This window comes from Aquila chrysaetos, assembly GCF_900496995.4.
Source record: "Aquila chrysaetos chrysaetos chromosome W unlocalized genomic scaffold, bAquChr1.4 W_unloc_6, whole genome shotgun sequence".
Taxonomy (NCBI): Eukaryota; Metazoa; Chordata; class Aves; order Accipitriformes; family Accipitridae; genus Aquila; species Aquila chrysaetos.
The window spans coordinates 406,841-425,564 of record NW_024470326.1 but is presented as its reverse complement, the minus strand read 5'-3'; the positions used below and the strand labels follow the sequence as shown (position 1 = coordinate 425,564).

Sequence of the window (18,724 nt, the reverse complement as noted above, 5' to 3'; positions counted from 1 at the left end):
CTCCCGGTCCCCTGTGCATCCCCCCCAGGCACTAACATTTCCCGAAGAGGAAACAATCTTTCCTCTCCTCGCCTTATTCTATTACGTGCAGACCTTCTGGGAGGGGGTCCGGGGTCAGGGAATCAGTTCCAAATCTGATCCTTCCTGGGCCTGGGCTATTTTCCTGGCCTTGGGGTGGGTCCTGAGGCAGAGGGGCCTGAGGGGCATAGGGAGGGGCCAAAGGGGGCCTTATCCTCTTTTCGAGGTTTATCTCGTCTGTTTTCCCTTAAGGCAAAGAGGAATGACGGCTCCCAGGATTGGGGAATCCATAAGGCAGCATATTCACTCTCCTCTGGGCTGGCTGGTGGTCTTTTATTGTTTACCCATATATTTAATTGTTGACACAACCCAATCCTCAGAGGACCCGAACATGGGCCAGTACGTGAGATTGCTGAGAGGTTTCCCACCCCAAATCTCAATACAAATTAATCATCTTTTCCTTAGACTTATCCTTTTTCTTTGGAGAACTGTCCCAATGCCTTATCATCAGGCCTAAGGGACTATCTGGGGGTATGTCTGGTAACTTATCTTTCTTCCCCGTCCCAATGGGTCCAGAGGGCTTGCTTTTCCTCTGTCCCATCTTCCGAGGTGCCCTTATCCACACACACACTCACATCCCCTCGGTCGTGACTGGCTCCCTCGCGGGCTACGAGAACTGCACTACTGGAGGGTCCGCACTCGCGTGATCTCAGAGAGACCTCTCACACACTCTCACCTCGGGATAACCACCCCAACCAAACGGCTCACAATTTACATACTCACCTGCTCCTGAGGTCTTCGTTTGGTCTTCGTGCACAAAATTTAAGGGTCCTGCAGGTTCTTTTGCTCAATTATCGTAATTTAAAGGGGTTCGTGGGTCCAGGGTGTGGCGGCGGCACCTCCTCAAGACGGGGCTATCCGGGGATAGGGTGTCTCCCTGCTTGCGAGGGTCCGCACCAGAGAACCTGGATCCGAGTCACGGCACCAAGTTTGTTATAGAGGCTCGTGACAAATTGGAGGAGCCAATTTGTATTAAATAAAAATTGAATTATATTAGCAAGCGATAAGAGAGCAAAACACGCTGGGCGGCCGGGGAGTCTGCGCTCTACCAACGGCTCGCACTTTATGCTATAGTTACATTCCTTATATACAGTTTATGCACCCCTTTCTTGTAAGTCTCCGCCTTGTCCTGCTTCTTCTCTTCTCACTCGTGCAGGCAGATTCGGTCGATCTTCTCAAGGATGAGTGTCTTTTGATGTAGAATGTCCTTTGATGTGGAGAAGTACAATCGTGGCAGAATTAATCCCCTTATCTGGTAAATTGCAGCTGTTGTCTTTCCCTCCTTATCTAGTAAGTTATAGCTGTTGTTCTTTTCCCGTGATCTTTACGCAACATTTAAGCAAGCTTTGTTATTTGCACGGGGCATCTGTTAAATCTCAATATGTCTCCTCCTCCTTCCCGATTGGTATGCAAGATCCAAGTTGTTATATTGTAGTCTTATTATCATTACTTCGATTGATTCTATCTTGCTTTGAACAAGGGCTATAACTTTATTTAAAACACCTGGACTAAAAGTTAAGGTTAGCAGTAATATTCTGCAATTGTAACACAGTTCCAAAAAGTACAATAATATTGGTTAGGTGCGTTGTAATACCCGTTCCCTGGATTAAAACTAGGACAAAAATAGAAGGGCTTTCCATTCAAGCATGGACTTATGGAGCCAGAGTACAAAGTGGGGCGGTAATGTCCCTACCCCCACGTGAGATTTTATGAACAAAGTTAACCCATTTATTACAGACCTGGCCTCCCTCCCGGTGCTTGCGGGGTAGACATGGCCTCCCTACCAGCAAGCACCGGATTGACATGGCCTCCCCAACCATGGGGGTGGGGTAGACCTGGCGCCCCCTACCTGATCCTCCGGGGTACTACAGGTACCCTTACTGGTACTCCAGGGCAGTACCGATACCCCCACTAGTACTCCGGGGTAGCACCGATAACCCTCCCCCGGGTACTTGGGGGTACCGATACCCCTACTGGTACTCCGGGGTACAACTGCTGTCCCTGCTTGCGCCGGCGGTAGACCCACCCTCCCTACCTGACCCTCTGGGGTAGGCCTTGTGTCCCTACCTGATGCTCCGGGGTTACCTGGCCTCCCTACCAGCGCGGCGTGGTAGACCTGGCCTCCCTGCTGGCGCCGGTGGGGTAGACCTGGCCTCCCTGCCCGCAAGGTCGGGGTAGACATGGCCTCCCTACCGGTGCTTGCGGGTTAGACCTGGCCTCCCTAAACACGGGGGTGGGGTAGACCTGGCGTCCCGACCTCATCCTCCCGGGTAATACCGTTACCCCAATTGGTACTCCAGGGTAGTAGCGGTACCCCTGATGGTACCCCGGGGTACACCTGCTGTTCCTACTGGTGCTCCGGTCTACACCTGGCTGCCCTACCTGAAGCGCCGGGCTCAGCCCAGCGTCCCTACCTGATGCTCCGGGGTAGTACCGGTACCCCTACTGGTAACCCGGGGTACACCTGGCGTCACAATGGGTGCGCGGGGGTAGACCCGCTCCCTACCTGACCCTCTGGCTTCGGCCTGCTACCCCTACCTGATGTTCCAGGAAGGCCTGGCGTCCCCACCCGCATGGACGGGGTAGACCAGGCCTGCCTACCTCACCATCGGGGGTAGGCCTGGCGTCCCTTCCAGACCCTCTGGGGTAGTACCGGTACCCCTACTGGTACTCCAGGGTAGTAGCGGTACCCCCTGGTACCCCAGGGTACACTTGCTGTCCCTACTGGTGTTTCGGTCTAGACCAGGCCTCCCTACCGGCAAACACGTTGTTGACCTGGCCTCCCTAACCATGTGTGTGGAGTAGACCTGGCGTCCCCTATCTGATCCTCCGGGGTACTACCAGTACACTTACTGGTACTGCAGGGTAGTAAAGATACCCCCACTAGTACTCTGGGGTAGCACCGGTAACACCCACCCCCCCCCCCCCCGTGGGTACTTGGGAGTAGTACCAATACCCCTACTGGTACTCCGGGGTACAACTGCTGTCCCTGCTGTCACCCGGCGGTAGACTTGCCCTCCCTACCTGACCATCTCGGGTAGGCCTCGTATCCCTACCTGATGCTCCGGGGTAGACCTGGCCACTCTACCGGCACTGGCGAGGTAGACATGGCCTCGCTGCCCGCAAGGTCGGGGTAGACCTGGCCTCCCTACCGGTGCTTGTGGGGTACTCCAGGCCTCCCTGCTGGCACCGTTGGTGTAGACCTGGCCTCCCTAACCATGGGGGTGGGGTAGACCTGGCGTCCTGACATCATCCTCCCGGGTAGTACCGTTACCCCTATTGGTACTCCAGGGTAGTAGCGGTACCCCTGATGGTACCCCGGGGTACAACTGCTCTCCCTGCTGGTGCTCCAGGCTAGACCTGGCCTCCCTACCTGAAGCACCAGGCTCGGTCTGGTGTCCCTTCCGGACACTCCAGGGCAGTACCGGTACCCTACTTGTACTCTGGGGTACACCTGGCATCACAATGGGTGCGCGGGGTAGACCCGCCCTCCTACCTGACCCTCTGGTGTTGCCTTCGTTGGCGTGGCGACCTGGTTCAGGAACGGCACGGTGACCAACCCCAGGCCACTCAGGCCATCAGCTCACGGACACCAATGTGGTGGACGGCAAATGGCATTTATTTGTGAGTGACACGGCATTATATAGCTTGGGTTTATGACGTCACTTCCGTCCGCTTACCTCATACACTAAGCGCCATTGGCTACCTGGAGAGGGGCCCTATCTTTCCGTACAGCGCGACATCTTCCGGCCGCCAGACCCTAACTACCCACACTCTGGGGTAGGCCTGCTACCCCTACCTGACGCTCCAGGTAGGCCTGGCGTCCCTACCTACGCGCAGACAGGGTAGACCAGGCCTCCCTACCTGACTGTCAGGGGTAGGCCTGGCGTCCCTTCCAGACGCTCGGGGTACTACCGGTACCCCTACTGGTACTCCAGGGTAGTAGCGGTACCCCTGCTGGTACCCCGGGGTACACCTGCTGTCCCTACTACTGTTCCATTCATTTCTTTCTGTCTTACCTTTCTCCTCTATACTCACAGAATCAGAGACATGTTTAAGACTGGAAGGGACCAGTTCAACCTCCTCAGCTGTGGAAGGGTCAGCTAGAGTATGTTGCTCAGCACCTTATCTAAGTGGGTATGGAGTACCCCCATGGATGGGGACTCCACAACCTCTCCGGGAAGCCTGTTCCAGTGTTTAACCACTCTCACAGTCAAACACTTTCTTCTGGGGTTCAGATGGAATTTTATACATTAATGGGATGCCCCTCAGCCTTTTCTTCTCCAGGCTGAACAATCCCACATCTCTCAGCCTTTCCTCCTAGGAAAGATGCTCCAGTCCCTTAAACCAGCTTTGTGGCCCTTTGCTGCACTTGCTTGAGTAGGTCAACAAGTATGATGCACTGGGCAGCGCAGCACTTGACACAGCACTCCAGCTGTGGGCCTCAGCAGTGCTGAGTAGAGGGGAAGGAACACCTTCCTCCATCTGCCAGCAATGCTTCTCCTCATGCAGCCCAGGAGGCTGTTGGCCTTTGCCATGAAGGTGCATTGCTCGCTCATGCTCAGCTCCTTGTCCTCTGGGACCTCAAGGTCCTTCTCTGTGCAGCTGCTCTCTAGCTGGTCGACCCCCAGCATGACGTCCACAGTGGGGTTGGATCACAGGCTGTCCTCCCCAGGGACTTGTCCTTCTTGAAGATGAGCTTCACCTCTGGCACAGGTCCCACAGTGCTGCAGAGTCACCTGGGACAGCAAAGCCCTCTCCTGCCAGGGCTGCACAGCCCAGGCCTCTTTCTCTCTGGCCTTGGGGACTGCAGCTTTTGCTCTCACTGTGAGAACCTCATTCATCAGGATGTTGTCACCTAGCTTCCACTCCAGCATGCATAGGCTGTGAAGCCTTTCCAAGCAAGGAGTCCAGTCTTTTAGTACTAGGTTTCCATGTGACAAATCTGCCCGTGGCCTTGGTGCCACATCTGAGGTGCTGCAGCCCAAGTGCACACCAAAGGCCACAGCCTGGAGCACAGGCAGCAGGAGGCCTGTGTGCCATCCCAGAGCTGTGACATGAGTGGAATAAGAGCTGAGATGCAGAAGGACAGCTCCCACAGCTTTTGTGGTCAATGGAGATGCACCGTCCTTAGGAGACACTGATGACAGGGAAGACGAGAAGTGCAGGATGCCTTGTGTGATGTCAGGGCAGCTCAGATATATGGATGTTCTCTATGGGACACACAACAGGTTAGGTGGGAGCTGTGTGGGTCAGCTTCTGAATAAAAAAAAGGCCATCCAGTGGGATGCTCACCTGGACCTGGAACTCCCAGAAGAGGAAGAGCTGCTCAGGGATGTGAAGACTGGTGTCAGACTTGGCCATAGTGACCATGACATTGGAGTCTCCCAGATCCCCAGAGATGGGAAGAAGGAGAGTAGCAGAGAGCAGACCCTGCACATCAGGGAATGAGAATTTGGCCGATTGAGGGAACTGGCAGGTGGGGTCTAAGATGGCAGTGTCAGGGCACTGAGCAGCATCACCTGCGGCCTCCACCCACACCTCTGTCCATGGGCCCAGGAGACCATTGAAGCCTAGGCCTGAGTTTCAGCCCCAGCTTGATCCTTGCTGTAGGGCTACTGGTCTCCAGACACAGCCATAGACACAGCCTTGCCTGTCCATGGACCTTGTTGATTCGGACTTGCAGGCTCACTTCCCAGCTTGATTCTTTATGCGATGCACAATGGAAGGACTCTGTGGCGCTCCAAGTGCCAGACCCCAGCTGATTCATGGAGGCCTCGGGCCTTTCTGCTTCCTTTCTTCCTGTCATCACTTGGTCAGGTTTTGGGAGGAGAGGAAGGAAAAGCAGGGTGGTTTCCAGGTGCCAATGATGAAATGGGGGAGCAGAGCCATCACATGTGAGATGATCTAAAGGCTATGCCAGTTCAAAACTGTTATCTTCTGTGCTAATCTCAGAGGCCTTAAATCTTCAGCAGGAACCTGGAAGCTCTGAGATCCCTCCATCTCCCTCTCTTGTAGCAAGTAAGCTGATAGGACCCCAGTCACTAGGGCTTTCTTTCAGTTCTGTTTGCAGCCTAAAGCACCCCATTGGGTCCTGCAGATATGCCAGGAAACTTGCATAAGGAACCCACTCCTGTGGACAAGAAGGTGGATGTTCCCAGGAATGTCTCAGGAGGCGTGGGCATACCCATAATGTGCTTCAGGGAGCTGGTCAAATGCCTCAGTCTCCATTGCTGTAAGGGTGGCCTAGATGCCTAGGTTCATGTGTCAACTCTCTCTGTGGCTGCTGACATTTACTGAGCAACCTGGCCTGACCTCAGAGCTGGCCCTGCTTGGAGCTGGGTCATTGGACTACTAGACCATCCTGAGCTCCCTTCCACCCTGAAATTGTCTGATGAGCGTATGATGTAGAGGACCCCTCAGCCTCCAACTCGATCTCTTCTTGTACAGCGTGTGCCAAGGCACAGGCTCCTGGAAGGGCTTGGTGGGCAGAGAGACTGTTGGGGATTGTCTAGTCCAGCCTCCAGGCTGGCTGTGACTTTGAAGGAGCAAAGAAGAGCTCCAAAGGTGGAGATCACAACACACTCCTCCTAGTCCATTTTATTTTTCCTAAGGCTCAGCCTAAAGCTCCCAAGAGGCAAGTTGTGGCTGCTTGCCTCCTGTACATATCATTGGCCACTTGCAGAAGACAGCTTGGCTCCACATCTCTCCAGGTAGCTGTAGGCTCTTCTTAGGTGGCCCCAGGCCTCCTTCAGCAGGCTGGAGAGGCCCAGTTCCCTCAGACTCTCCTCACAGCTAGTGCCTTAAGCTCCTCACTCCACCTTGGCAGACCTCCTCCAGCACCTTCTCCAGTTTCTCCCCTCTCCCTTTGAAATGGGAGGCCCACTGGCTCATATGGCATCATCCTGCTGCCCAGGCCCTTCTCCTCAGAGGCACTCCTTAGCCTGGCCAGGTCTCTACCCATGCTGCTGCATGGAGCTTGTTGGGCAGCTTGTGGGTTGGGATAAATACAGATAATAGGTGAATGAAAAAGATTAAAACAAATATAAACCCAACCCACAGGCAATGGCAAAGGCAATCACTTACCACCTCCCCACAAGCAGACGACACCCAGCCAGTCTCCCTTCAACAGACACCTTGACTGACAGGAAACTCCACACCTTCTTCATCCTCTGCCGAGCTTTTATTGCTGAGCATGACGTCATATGGTATGGAATATCCCTTTGGTCAGATGGGGTCAGCGGCCTGGCTGTGTCCCATTGCCCCCCCAACTTCTCGCCCATCCCCAGCCTACCTCTGGGAGGCAGCAGAGTGAGAAACAGAGGCGGCCTTGACTGCTGTGCAAACACTATTCAGCAACAACTAAAATGCTGGTGTGTTATCAACACTGTTTTAAGGCACCAATGCAAAACAGAACACCATAGGGGCTGCTACGAAGGAAGTGAACCCACCCCAGCCAGACCCATGGACACTTGAACCAGGGTCCCAAAAATGGACACAGTAGTGTACAGGTGGCTTGACAAGTGATGGGCAGGGGAGACAATATTTCCCTCACGTCTTTTGGTGAGGCTCTTCTTTCTACACTCCAGGACACTGCTGGCCACCTCTGCTACCAGGTAGCCCTGGATCATGCGGATCACTGCTGGATCGTGTTTTGCCTTCTGTTCCCCAGCACCACCAGGGCTGTTTCCTCAGAGGTGCTCTCTGGCCAGGCAGTCCCCCTTCCCCTGCCACTGCAGGTGTTAGTCTATCCCAGGCACAGGGATCTGGCCTTTGTCTTTCTTGTATCTCACAAAGTCCCCTGACAGGACAGTCCTTCTGCCTTTTAGGTTCCCCTGAATGGCATCCCAAGGCACAGGAATGGTCCTCCCAATATAGCTGCCATCAACAAACGTGGTGAGAGTTGCCTCCTCCAGGTCATGGATACAGGTGTTAAACTGCACAGCGCCCAGGAGAGTCCCTGTGCAGCCCCACAATGCTGCCAATGTGTCCCACTGGCCTCCAGGTAGGGTATGGCCCCTTCACCACTGCGCTCTCAGCCTCATCATCCAACTGGTGTTTTGCCCATCTCTTTGTCTATCCATCCAGACCGTACGTCCTAACTTGAGTAGGAAGAATATTGAGGGAGCACTGTGCCAAAAGTCTTGCTGAAGTGCAGGTAAACAACATCCACCAGTGCTCCCCTCATGCACAAATGCAGCTTCCTTCATCATGACAGCAAATCAGGTTGGAAAGGCATGATTTACCCTGGGAAGTCCATGCCTGATGTTGTCCTTTTTTACGTGCCCAGGAAATGTCACCCATGAGGGAGTCATTCAATGGCACGCTCCTCATCAAAGTGACCTGTACAGCCTGTGGTTCCCTGGGTTGCATCTTTGGCCTCTTTAGGAAGACTGGGGCAACATTGGTTTGTCCTTCACTCTCAAGAACCCCTACCAATTTCCACTGACCCTTTACAGAGGACATTCCAAAGAAATATCAGTCTTCCCTATGACTTGCGTTACCACTATTCTGCCTGTTCCTATCGGTGTATTTTAGTTGCTCTAGTCTTTCATGTATACTTACACCTGTCCTGACACAATGACCATTTGCTGAAAGTCATCTTTTCAGATGCAGGCTGCCTAGGCAAAGGCCCTTTCCATTATGCTCCACTTCTCCCCTTGCTCTTTGTTCATTCAGATACCTCTCCCCTATGCAGCTGCTTTGAGCTTCAGGGAGTTAAAAGCTTGCCTGTCTTCCAGTAGTCTAATAGTCTCTTTAGCCAATTCTTTAATTGTGTTTGTATCTAACTTTTTCGTATTCATGAGAAACATTTCTCGTAAGATTATCCCTTGTAGACAGGCAGCCTCATTAGGGGCAGCTGGACTTTGCATATGGTTGAGGAGTGTGACGTTGTTTATGAAACTTGATTATGATTTTCTTTGCTTTGCTTGCAAACAGGAAAAATTCTTCTGGGCCTGTGTGCAGCCAGTTCTCTAAGGAGAGCAGGGGGGAGATGATGCAATGGAGCTGTAACCTCCAGCTGTAGAGATCAGTGGAGAAGTCTGAGGCAAGGAACAGAGATGTAAGCCCCAGGTGGCCAAGGTCAGAAGTGGTGAGGTTTGAGAGGTGAGGAGCAAGGTTGTCCATACAGTATCAGAGCTCAAGGGACTGCTTTTCCTAGCTGTCCAGACCTCCTGAGGAGACACTCTGGATCATTATCACTTGGAGAATGCTTCTATCACCTCTTCTCTAAATTGAAAAGTAAGAAAAACTATTCTTTAAAAGAAAAAACCATGGGTATAGGTGCAGTTTGAAATCTTCCTCCTTAACTACACTATGAAATTTTTCTAATTAGCTGTACAAGTCTTGAAGACTTGGAGAAAATTGCAGGAAGAAACAAGGCTCGTTAGAACTTTCTGTATTTTAATGAGCCCCATGGTGTGTTTGAGGCTGAGTCCATGGACCTCAGCTACTGAGAGCAGACTGAAAGAAACTTCTCAAGAAGTCCAAGTCAGAAGCAAAGTACCTTGAATCATTAATGGACCCCACTGAGGGCCATTACTGACAAAGCCTCCCCAGGGACTCGTTAGAGCAGATAACTGGAGGCTGTGATTGCAGGTAGGCAAAAGCACTGTGAAGGTGGCTCTAATGCTGAGAAAATATTTGGTTTGTTTTATGCAGCAGAAAGGCCAAGCCCTGATCCCCAGGCCCGGGGAAGGCAGATCCTGTGCCTCATGCATGGCTCAGGGCTCTTCCTGGGGGCAGCAAGATGTGAGGGTGAGCAATGCCAAGTGTAGGAAAACTGTACAGTGTATCCTGGTTTCCCCAAGCAGGGGTGAGGAAGAAACCAAGTCAAGAGCCTCAAAACAAGTTTTACCTGGTAGGCCTCAGTGGCAGAAGCTACTGTCAAATCCAAGATGACAAATCCCTTGGACCTGTTCTGCCTTTCAGCCTTGCCAGAGCACTTGGCCATCTCTACTGCAGGCTGTCATAACCTGTCCCATGCTTTACCTCTAAGCAGTGCCTCTGATTTCCTGCTTCACCAGCCCCCAGGGACGGTCCCTTTTCTGGTCATTCCCTCCATGGCCTTTTCAGGGATGGCCCTCACTGGAGCCCACTAACACGCTCGGAAACTTGGAGGCTTGCTGCTGACTTTGAAGTCTCTAGGGGCTTCTTCAATCTTTCAGGATCTGCAGTTCAGGATGTCAGCACTAGAGGGCTCATTAACATGCAAAACACCCTAACAAGTCCAGTCGCTGTGCATCATTTTCCTTTAACTCTTCAATTCTGATGTGGTTAATTAGCAGTTTCAGGAGTGTAATCAACGGGAAGTGATATGAACACTAAACACCAAAAAGAAAGGGTTTATTTTTCTCAACGTTATTTTTCTGCTTATACCTGAATTGATATTATCAGTCTCTAATTGATATTGATCCTGTGCATCTCCTAATGCAGTCTAAATAGATATGAAAATCCAGAGCCTTCATGTTCCACAGCCTATGGTCAGTTTTCATCCCTACCCCCAACCTACCATGTCTCTCATCAGCCACCTGGGACTTGGAGCAGCCCTGTTCCAATCTGACCTTTCACCACCGAAGGCTGTAGCTGCATGTTTCAGCCTGTTGGCACCAATTCCCAGCTGTTTTACTTGGAGACTGAGAGGCACACAGACACAAAGGGTGTTTCTTAATTGCCAACAAGCAAAAACAAAGGCAGGCATAGTTCAGTAAAAAAGAAGACATTCCTCAGCTAGGTATTAAGTCCACATTACATCCACTGAAACCTGCTTCCTACAGTGGATAACCTTAGGCCAACAGAAAACACATTTTTGGTTTAGTCACAGATGCCAGGACCTCCCCAAAAGTTCCCTGTCCTTGACTTTGTTTGTTTGTCCATACTCGCTCTTTTGCAGACAGCGTGTCACACACTGAAGTCACGAGCTCCCTCAACTCACAAGAGAAGCAAAGAGACAAAGGGAAGGAAATGCTCCCTTCTGAAGAGCCAAATCTGCACCAACCAACCCCAACATATCTGGGTTACAGGAACGTCTTCAAGCAGACTCTACATCATCTAGACACACTTGGTTTTCATTCGCTGCTTGGTAAATTACAGGTACCTCCCTTGTAGGTGAAGGGTGGGATGAGAGCGATCACCTCTCACACTAGACATTATTTCTTTGCTATCAAGCAATGTCCAAAACTGGTAGCACTTCCCACCTATCATCCCTTTTTTGAGGTGGCCAAATCTTTATGGGCTATACAATGGCATAACATCGTGGCCCTCCAAGTGCCAGACCCCAACCGATACACCACAGAGGCCAGAGCACAGCTGATGAAAGGAAATGCCATTCCTATCTGATAACCTGATAAACTTCTCCAATGCAATGGCTGCCTTGGTAGATGAGTAAGGCTTTTGACACTGTCTCCCATAAAATCCTCGTAGAGAAGCTGCTGAAGCACAGGCTGGATGAACAGACAGTGAGGTGGATTGAAAACTGGCTGAGTGGCCGGCCCACAATGGTGGTCAGTGGCACGAGGTCTCCCTGGAGGCCGGTCACCAGTGGTGCACTGCAGGGGTCAATACTGGGTCCAGTCCTGTCCCTTCAAACCTCAACTCTACTGTAGTTTTGTGGTCCTGTGATACCCTTTCAGGAAAATCAGTGCTGCCGGGCACCTCTCTGAAGTGTCAGCACCCATGAATCAGCAGGCATTCTCCATCTCCTAGGCATGCACACAGCATGGAAAAAAAATCTCTTTCATCCCTGACTTGCAGAAGAGGGGTCTTCCTTCCTGACAGCTTCCCAAGGACACACCTCCTCCTCTTCCCCATCCACAGACATCCACTGCTTTCCATTTCTGGGCTCAGATAGAGTTTCAGGATTTGCTAAAGCCATCGGCCACTTCCTTGTTTCTCGTTGACATCCCTCGACCCTCTCTCTGAGCCCTACACAAGGCCAATCAATGAGTGCTGCTCAGAGCTGCTCGCTCTTCAGAAGAGGCCTTGAGATTCCTGCATATTCCTGGTGCTTATTAACGATCTTCCTGACTCCCTCCAGAGCTCATGGCAAACATAGTTGTCTACAACAGGGCCTTTATGACCATCTTTTATGAAATCATTGTCTTTTTAAGATCTCTGCAGAAAGAGTAGCTACAGAAAAACACCTAATACAGAAAAACAGAGGCTGAATGAAGTGCCAGGAAGAACCAAGTGAGCAACACCCAAGGCTGCGGCTTCCTGGCAAGGAGTCTTTCCTGTTTGTCACCTTTTCTCGTGAAAGAAACAGGAAAACTGTCCATCCCATGGAGCTCTGCAGAAGGAAGTTGGAGCTGTACGTTGTGTGAGGGGATACAAGCAGGATCAGCAGGTAGAAAAGACTTTGGTAGGGAAGGCTTTACGAGGGAGCACCCTGACTTCACCCAGATAAAAAAGACCAAGTAGTGTGCTGACATGATGGTTAGAAGTGTTCCAGGATAAAAGTGTGGATGAGAGCAGGTGGGAGAGATTTGGTTTGCAGAGGTTTGAGGTAGCACTTTCCGTGTCTGAGCAGCCTGAGGTTTGGAGCCAGGGGAAAATACAGAAGCTCTCAAGGACCTTTTGGAATTAGTGGAACTATCACTACTAGCAGTAACAGGAAAGCGCTGAAAGGGAACTCCTTAGTATTCTCGATGATGAACTAGAGCTTTTTAATTTTCTTGCTACTTGAGAAAATAGCTATGAGTTCTCAGTGATGAGCCTCTGGTATGCAATTCTGAGAACAAGCGTCCATGATGGCACCTCCTGGCAGCTGCTTCATGGCCCCTGTCAGCGCCCTGTCCCTGTGCTGGCCCAGCCCCACTGCCATACACGGTCCCAGCCCCACTCTGCAGGCACAGCACGGGAAAGGGGAGAGTCGGGGTGGGAAAGCTTCCCCCATTTGTGATTTATGACCCTCCTATTTTTGCAGCTGCCCCAGCGCCCGACCCCTGCCCTGCCCCAGCCTTGTCCCATGTGGAGCTTTGCAGACAGCTCTGCGCCAGGGTCTGCCAGGGTCTGGGGAAGGAGCGAGGCTGGGCAGGGCTGTCCGTTCCCCCACACCAGCCCTTGGGCCACCAGGGGTGGAGGTGGCCTCACAGCCAAACTTACCTGTAAACCTGGAATAACTGGCAAGTGCTGGACATGGTCAAAAAAGAGATGTTGGGAGTGATGAAGACCCCGAGCCAACCTTCCCTGTCTGACCACACCGCAAGGCACCGACGGCCTCTTCTGTGCTCTGCACCTGCATGTCTTCCATGCTTGCCGCAAGCCCTGCCTCTGCACCACAACCCCCGGTGTCAGTCCTTGCCCTGCATGGTCACAACCTACAAACTACACACTGATATTGTTTCTATCCTGGGCGCTTTTCCAGCCCAGACCAGCTCCCCCTAACTCTTCCCACTTCCCTGACCTTCTGTCACGTTCCCGTGCCCTCTCCCCAGCACAGCCCAGTCTGGCATGGCCCCACACCAGTGCCCCCACAGGGTGCGGCAGAGCTCTGGCACTCACCCCACAGCCCCAGACCCTCTGAAGGGCCACAGCCAGCTCCTCGGGGGCGGAGAGGGTGTGAGCCCAGAGCTGGGGGCATCTGTGGCACAAGGCATGGGGAGATCCCCTTGTATGATGGGAATGCTGCAATGGAGGCCAGCTCTGTCACACAAAGCCTGCCTGCTGCCCACAGGCCTGCCACACAGCAGGACTGTAACCATGCTTGAAGAGCACTCAGGCCTTCCACCAACCAAAGGGTTCAGAAGGAAGCATGGCAGTGGGAAGAGAGCAGCTCAGGAAAGACCAAGCGCTGGTGCTCCCTGGCAGTGCCTGCTGTGCCGGGACTCTTTTCTTCTTCCCCTCTGCACACAGGCACTGCTCCCTGCAGCTGCAGAGAAGGTCTTGGAGAAGGATCTCAGAAGAACAAGTCACTGCAGGGCCCTTTATTTTGGTTTAAACACACAGAGGGCATAGCTCCTATTGCACAGCCTCCAGGACACAAAATGTGGATAGGACTGTGAATTAGAAACCAGAGAAAGACAGACATTTCTTTGTGGAAACTTTCAGATAGTAAAAGAAAAGTGACCATAGAAGAAATAAAAATCAGACTCACACCCCAAAAATCAGCCATAAAAAGACCAGCAAAAGACAGGTTTGGTCTGCAAAGATATAAGTACTATGCAGAAGACAAGAGGCAGTTTATTCCTACTGAAAAGCATCCAGTGATTAGTTTTCTCAGGGCATCCTTGATCTCATGGTTTCTCATGCTGTAGATGAGGGGGTTCAAGGCTGGAGGCACCACGAGTACAGAACTGCCACCAGCAGGTCCAGGGATGGGGAGGAGATGGAGGGGGGCTTCAGGTAGGCAAAAGTGCCAGTGCTTATAAACAAGGAGACCACAGCCAGGTGAGGGAGGCAGGTGGAAAAGGCTTTGTGTGTCCCTGCTCAGAGGGGACCCTCAGCACAGCCCTGAAGATCTGCCCATAGGACAGCACAATGAAAACAAAACCCACAACAGCTAAAAAGAAAGAAACTACAAGTACCCCAACTTCCCTGAGGTAGGCATCTGAGCAGGAGAGCTTGAGGATCTGGGGGATTTCACAGAAGAACTGGTCCACAGCATTGCCTTGGCAGAGGGGTACTGAAAATGTACTGGCAGTGTGCAGCACAGCAATGAGGAAACCCACTGCCCCAGGCAGCTGCTGCCATGTGACACAAGCTCTGCTGCCCAGGAGTGTCCCGTAGTGCAGGGGTTTGCCAGATGGCAACGTAGCGGTCGTAGGCCATGACAGTGAGAAGAAAATACTCTGCTGAGATCCAAAAAGAGAAACAGAAATGCCTGGCAGCACATCCTGGGTAGGAGATGGGCCCTGGTTGTCCCAGAGGGAGTTGGCCATGGCTTTGGGGCAGTGGTGGAGATGGAGCCCAGGTCGAGGAGGGAGAGGTTGAGGAGGAAGAAGTACATGGGGGTGTGGAGGTGGTGGTCACAGGCTACGGCGGTTGATTGATGAGGCCGTTGGCCAGGAGGGCAGCCAGGTAAGATGCCCAGGAAGAGCCAGAAGTGCCAAGAGCTTGCAGCTCCGCGTGTCTGCAAACGCCAGGAGGAGGAACTGCAGCTGATGGAGCTGCCTGTTGACATTTGCTGCCTCTGGGCATGTGGATGCTTTAAAGCTAGGAGAAAGACAGGAAGAGTCAGGGCATTATTCTCTGAGCAATATCAAAGCCATTTCCCATAGACCCTCCCACTCTCACACAGGCAGACCCTTTTACTTTTCTTAGGAGACCTTCCTTCAGGCCTGTGGCTGGAGCCCTGCTTGGTGCTGGCCGAGCGTGCAATGAAGAGCAGGGCCTCTGCCCATGGGCTCTTGAGAAGTCAGCCCTGCTCTGCAGCAGTGGGTTCATGGGATCGGTGCAGGCAGGGGCCAGTCTGGTGTTTGACTTTGTCAGCTGAATCCACTCCTAACGCAGAAGGGGTTGTCAGCACCTGCACTCCCATGATAAGGACCCAGGAAGGTAAAAATAGTTTTAGAGTTCTAGGGTTTTTTACAGCTGCCTATATCGCCCCTGGGGAGTTTTTTAGATCTCGGAAGCCTTCAGCATTTCTGCTGCAGTCTGGGAGAACAGCATGAGCCAGGCAAGTCAGGAGGATTGCCTGTGGCTTAGTGCAGAGAGAGGGGGCTGGCTCTGTCACTCTGTCTTGTTGCCAGCTACCCTGAGGCTTCACCTTTCTGAGATGGATGGTAATCACACCCCGTGTTACCTGAAAAGACTCCAGGCACTACTGAGAGCAGAAAGAACCCACTGCCCAGCACCAAGTGGTCTCCCCCTATTCTCAAGGTCTCTGCACCCACACTCTTTGCCAAGGACACACATGGTTCATGTCACACCCAACAGCATTTCCTCAGTCATGGTGTCTCTGTGCTTCTCCATGGGGAATTCAGAAACACCGAAGATGCTATGGGACAGATCTGCATCCTGGAGGGACAGCTCACAGCTTGGAAGGGTCACCCCAAGGAAGGTAGCAAGTGTCCTGATGATGGTATCTCAGGAAGGGAGAGTCAGCTTCATTTCCCTAGGAATTACCCAGGCTGCATTGCCCCACAGCCCCAAGCTTGGAGGAGAAGCTTGGACACCTGTAAGCTTGTTCCCATGGACACAGCTGCATGGGAGGACCCACAAGATCAGTGTGTGACCTCTGCAGCTGAAAGCTCCCCATTCCCCAGAGTAGCCTGACAGCAGAAAACAATGGTAACAGTTACCAACAGACAAGTGGCGAGAACCAAGGAAAAAAGCAAGGTGATGGTCTGGTCTCAGAGAGGCAAAGGGAGAGGGCCGGCAGGGAATCAGGAAAGAGTTACCACTTCCCCAGCTGTGCATGCCACCTCCCAGGCACCATCCAAGCCAGGGCAGGTGTTCCTCAGTCCCTGTGCTCTACTTCAGGCGGCTCACATATCAGACTTGACTGATTCCCTCAGAGTTACAGCTCCCGAGTCTCAGGTAGCTGTTCCAAGCATGACAGCTCCTTTTCCATTTCTCTCCGAAACCTTCGCCCAAGTAGCGTAGGAACACTGAAAACACAAGGCTCATGGAAAGCTTCTTAGCTTTTATAGCAATCCCTGCTTTGAGCTCCCTTCTTCTTTTGAAAAGTGCCTCGAAATGCCCCGGGGCTGATCTGGAGCTGTGAGCAGCCCTGACCCACACAGCACCCTCTTGTCAGGCAGAAGGACCCTGCCCTGCTGCGAGTTGCTTCTTCCACCCACAGCTTCTCCCCACTCTTGCTGTTGGAGCTCCCCAGGCAGGCTGAGTACTTACCCTGACCAGCGGCAGAGCCCCTGCCCCAGCACACAGCCCCCTGGGGTGCAGGGACCCTGCTCAGCAGGACAGCCCTGGGCACCCCTGGCTGCACACCCAGCTTCACACTCCGCAGCCATCCCCGGGTGAAGGCAAGCTGACATGCCCTGTCCCCTCTGAGGGTGCAAGCAGGGAACCTCTGCTTCCAAAGCGCTTCCTTTTTCTCTAGCACTGCACAAACTGTGAGAGTCCTCCTGACAGATCCGCATAGGCTGTGGGATGTGCCAGCTTTAGGAGGTCATTCCAGGAATTGCCCTGCAGCCAGAGACTTACCCTGTGAAGGGCTGTGAAGATTTTTCTCCAGGTCAGCTCTTCTCTGTTCTCCCACCCCAGACTGCCTTAACCTCTCCTCTCTGCCTCACTCCTCTCCCCTCGGTTGCCTGCAGGCAGTGCCCTCAGCCCTGCTGCGCTTTGCAGAGGAGCTGCTCCTGGGCAGAGCTGTCTCTCTGAAATGCTGCCTGCTTGCCAGGAGCTCCCTCCACCCCAGGAGCCCAGCCCAGCTCAGCAGCAGAGGACCAGCCCAAGGCAGCACTTTCTCTGCCCCCTCTGGGCTCCCTCCATGGTGTCCCTGGGGCTCAGGGGAACCTGCTGGGAAAACAGGCTGAAGCAATCACTGATGTTGCTTCCCTCAGCTAGGGAGAGACACTTCTTTCCTGAAATAAAATTCTCCTCTCGGAGACAAAGCTTACATCTACATGCCAGTTTTTGGTCATATTGTTAGAACAGGATCCCCAGAGAGAGAGGCAGCAGGGATCTCCTTTACCCCTGCTGAGGGAAGGGATCCATGGGTTCAATGGAGGCAAATCATCCCTGCCTTTCTACCTCATGGCATTTGAAGGAGGCTCAGCTGCCCTCCCATGCACACCACAAAGCCACAGGAGGTGGGATTCCTCTTGCCTCAGTTCACGGTGTGAGCAAAATAGACACCTGCATGTGAGCTCCTTGTCTCAGCTCCCATCTGAATTAAGGGAGAGCAAAGGCAGGAGTCAGGTGTTCAGATGCAAATCCCTGGTGACATTTGAACTGCCAGAGGTGGTCCAAGATACATGTAGGTAACAGCAACCTGTAACGGAGAAGTTCATAGAGACAGGGCAACATCTTGGGAATCATGCATGAGCCTGGTGGGAAATTCCTTTGGCCAAGTGACATGGCAGCTTATGCCCAACTAAAGGCCAAAAGAACCTTTTCCTACTCCTTATCTTCATGGCACTTGACACAGGTATTCGTATGAACACTGCAGTCATGTACCATAGCGAGAGCTGGGTCTCTCCTCTTTTCCATCAGCTGAATTTACTATACCTACCACTGACTGTATATGGCATGTGTCCCAGGTTCGTCCCCACACTGCCTAACAGAATTCAGGGCAGGTACTCTGTTTCATGTCCAAATCCAGGGCCACAGAGCTACACGAGATGCCAAGGCTGGCAGGGACCTCACAGGAGCTGCAGGAAAGCAATTCCCATTCAGGGTGGGTGCGTCATAGGACGTCCCAGACGGCATCACAGAGAGTGCGATTTGGTGCCTGTTTGCCATACACTAAAGCCATCAGTCAGAGGCATCAGACGTCAGATGCCATCATGAGGCAAGGTCTGCTCCTTCTCCACCCAAGAGCTGCAGGCATTCCATGAACAGGAAGCATGTCACACAGGGGTTTTTACTCACTCCCTTGATGGTCCAGTCAATGAAAAGACCAAGAATTTTCAGAGTGTGCCTGGATACATCTTGTCTTCAAGGACATCATCCTCCAAGCACAGCAATGGTCCATGTCAAAACTCGGTGGAAGCTCAAAAAGGGTTTCAAGGGGCACCAAGAT

At 52.5% G+C, this 18,724-nt stretch overlaps 1 long non-coding RNA gene across 1 annotated transcript; it reads left to right on the top strand.

Annotated features, from left to right (window-relative positions):
* Positions 1–1,222: 1,222 nt before the first annotated feature.
* Positions 1,223–17,409, top strand: LOC121233068. Its single transcript, XR_005931852.1, has 3 exons — positions 1,223–1,308; positions 15,038–15,043; positions 17,399–17,409. It is a non-coding gene; the product is annotated as an uncharacterized LOC121233068 (long non-coding RNA).
* The last annotated feature ends 1,315 nt before the right edge of the window (positions 17,410–18,724 follow it).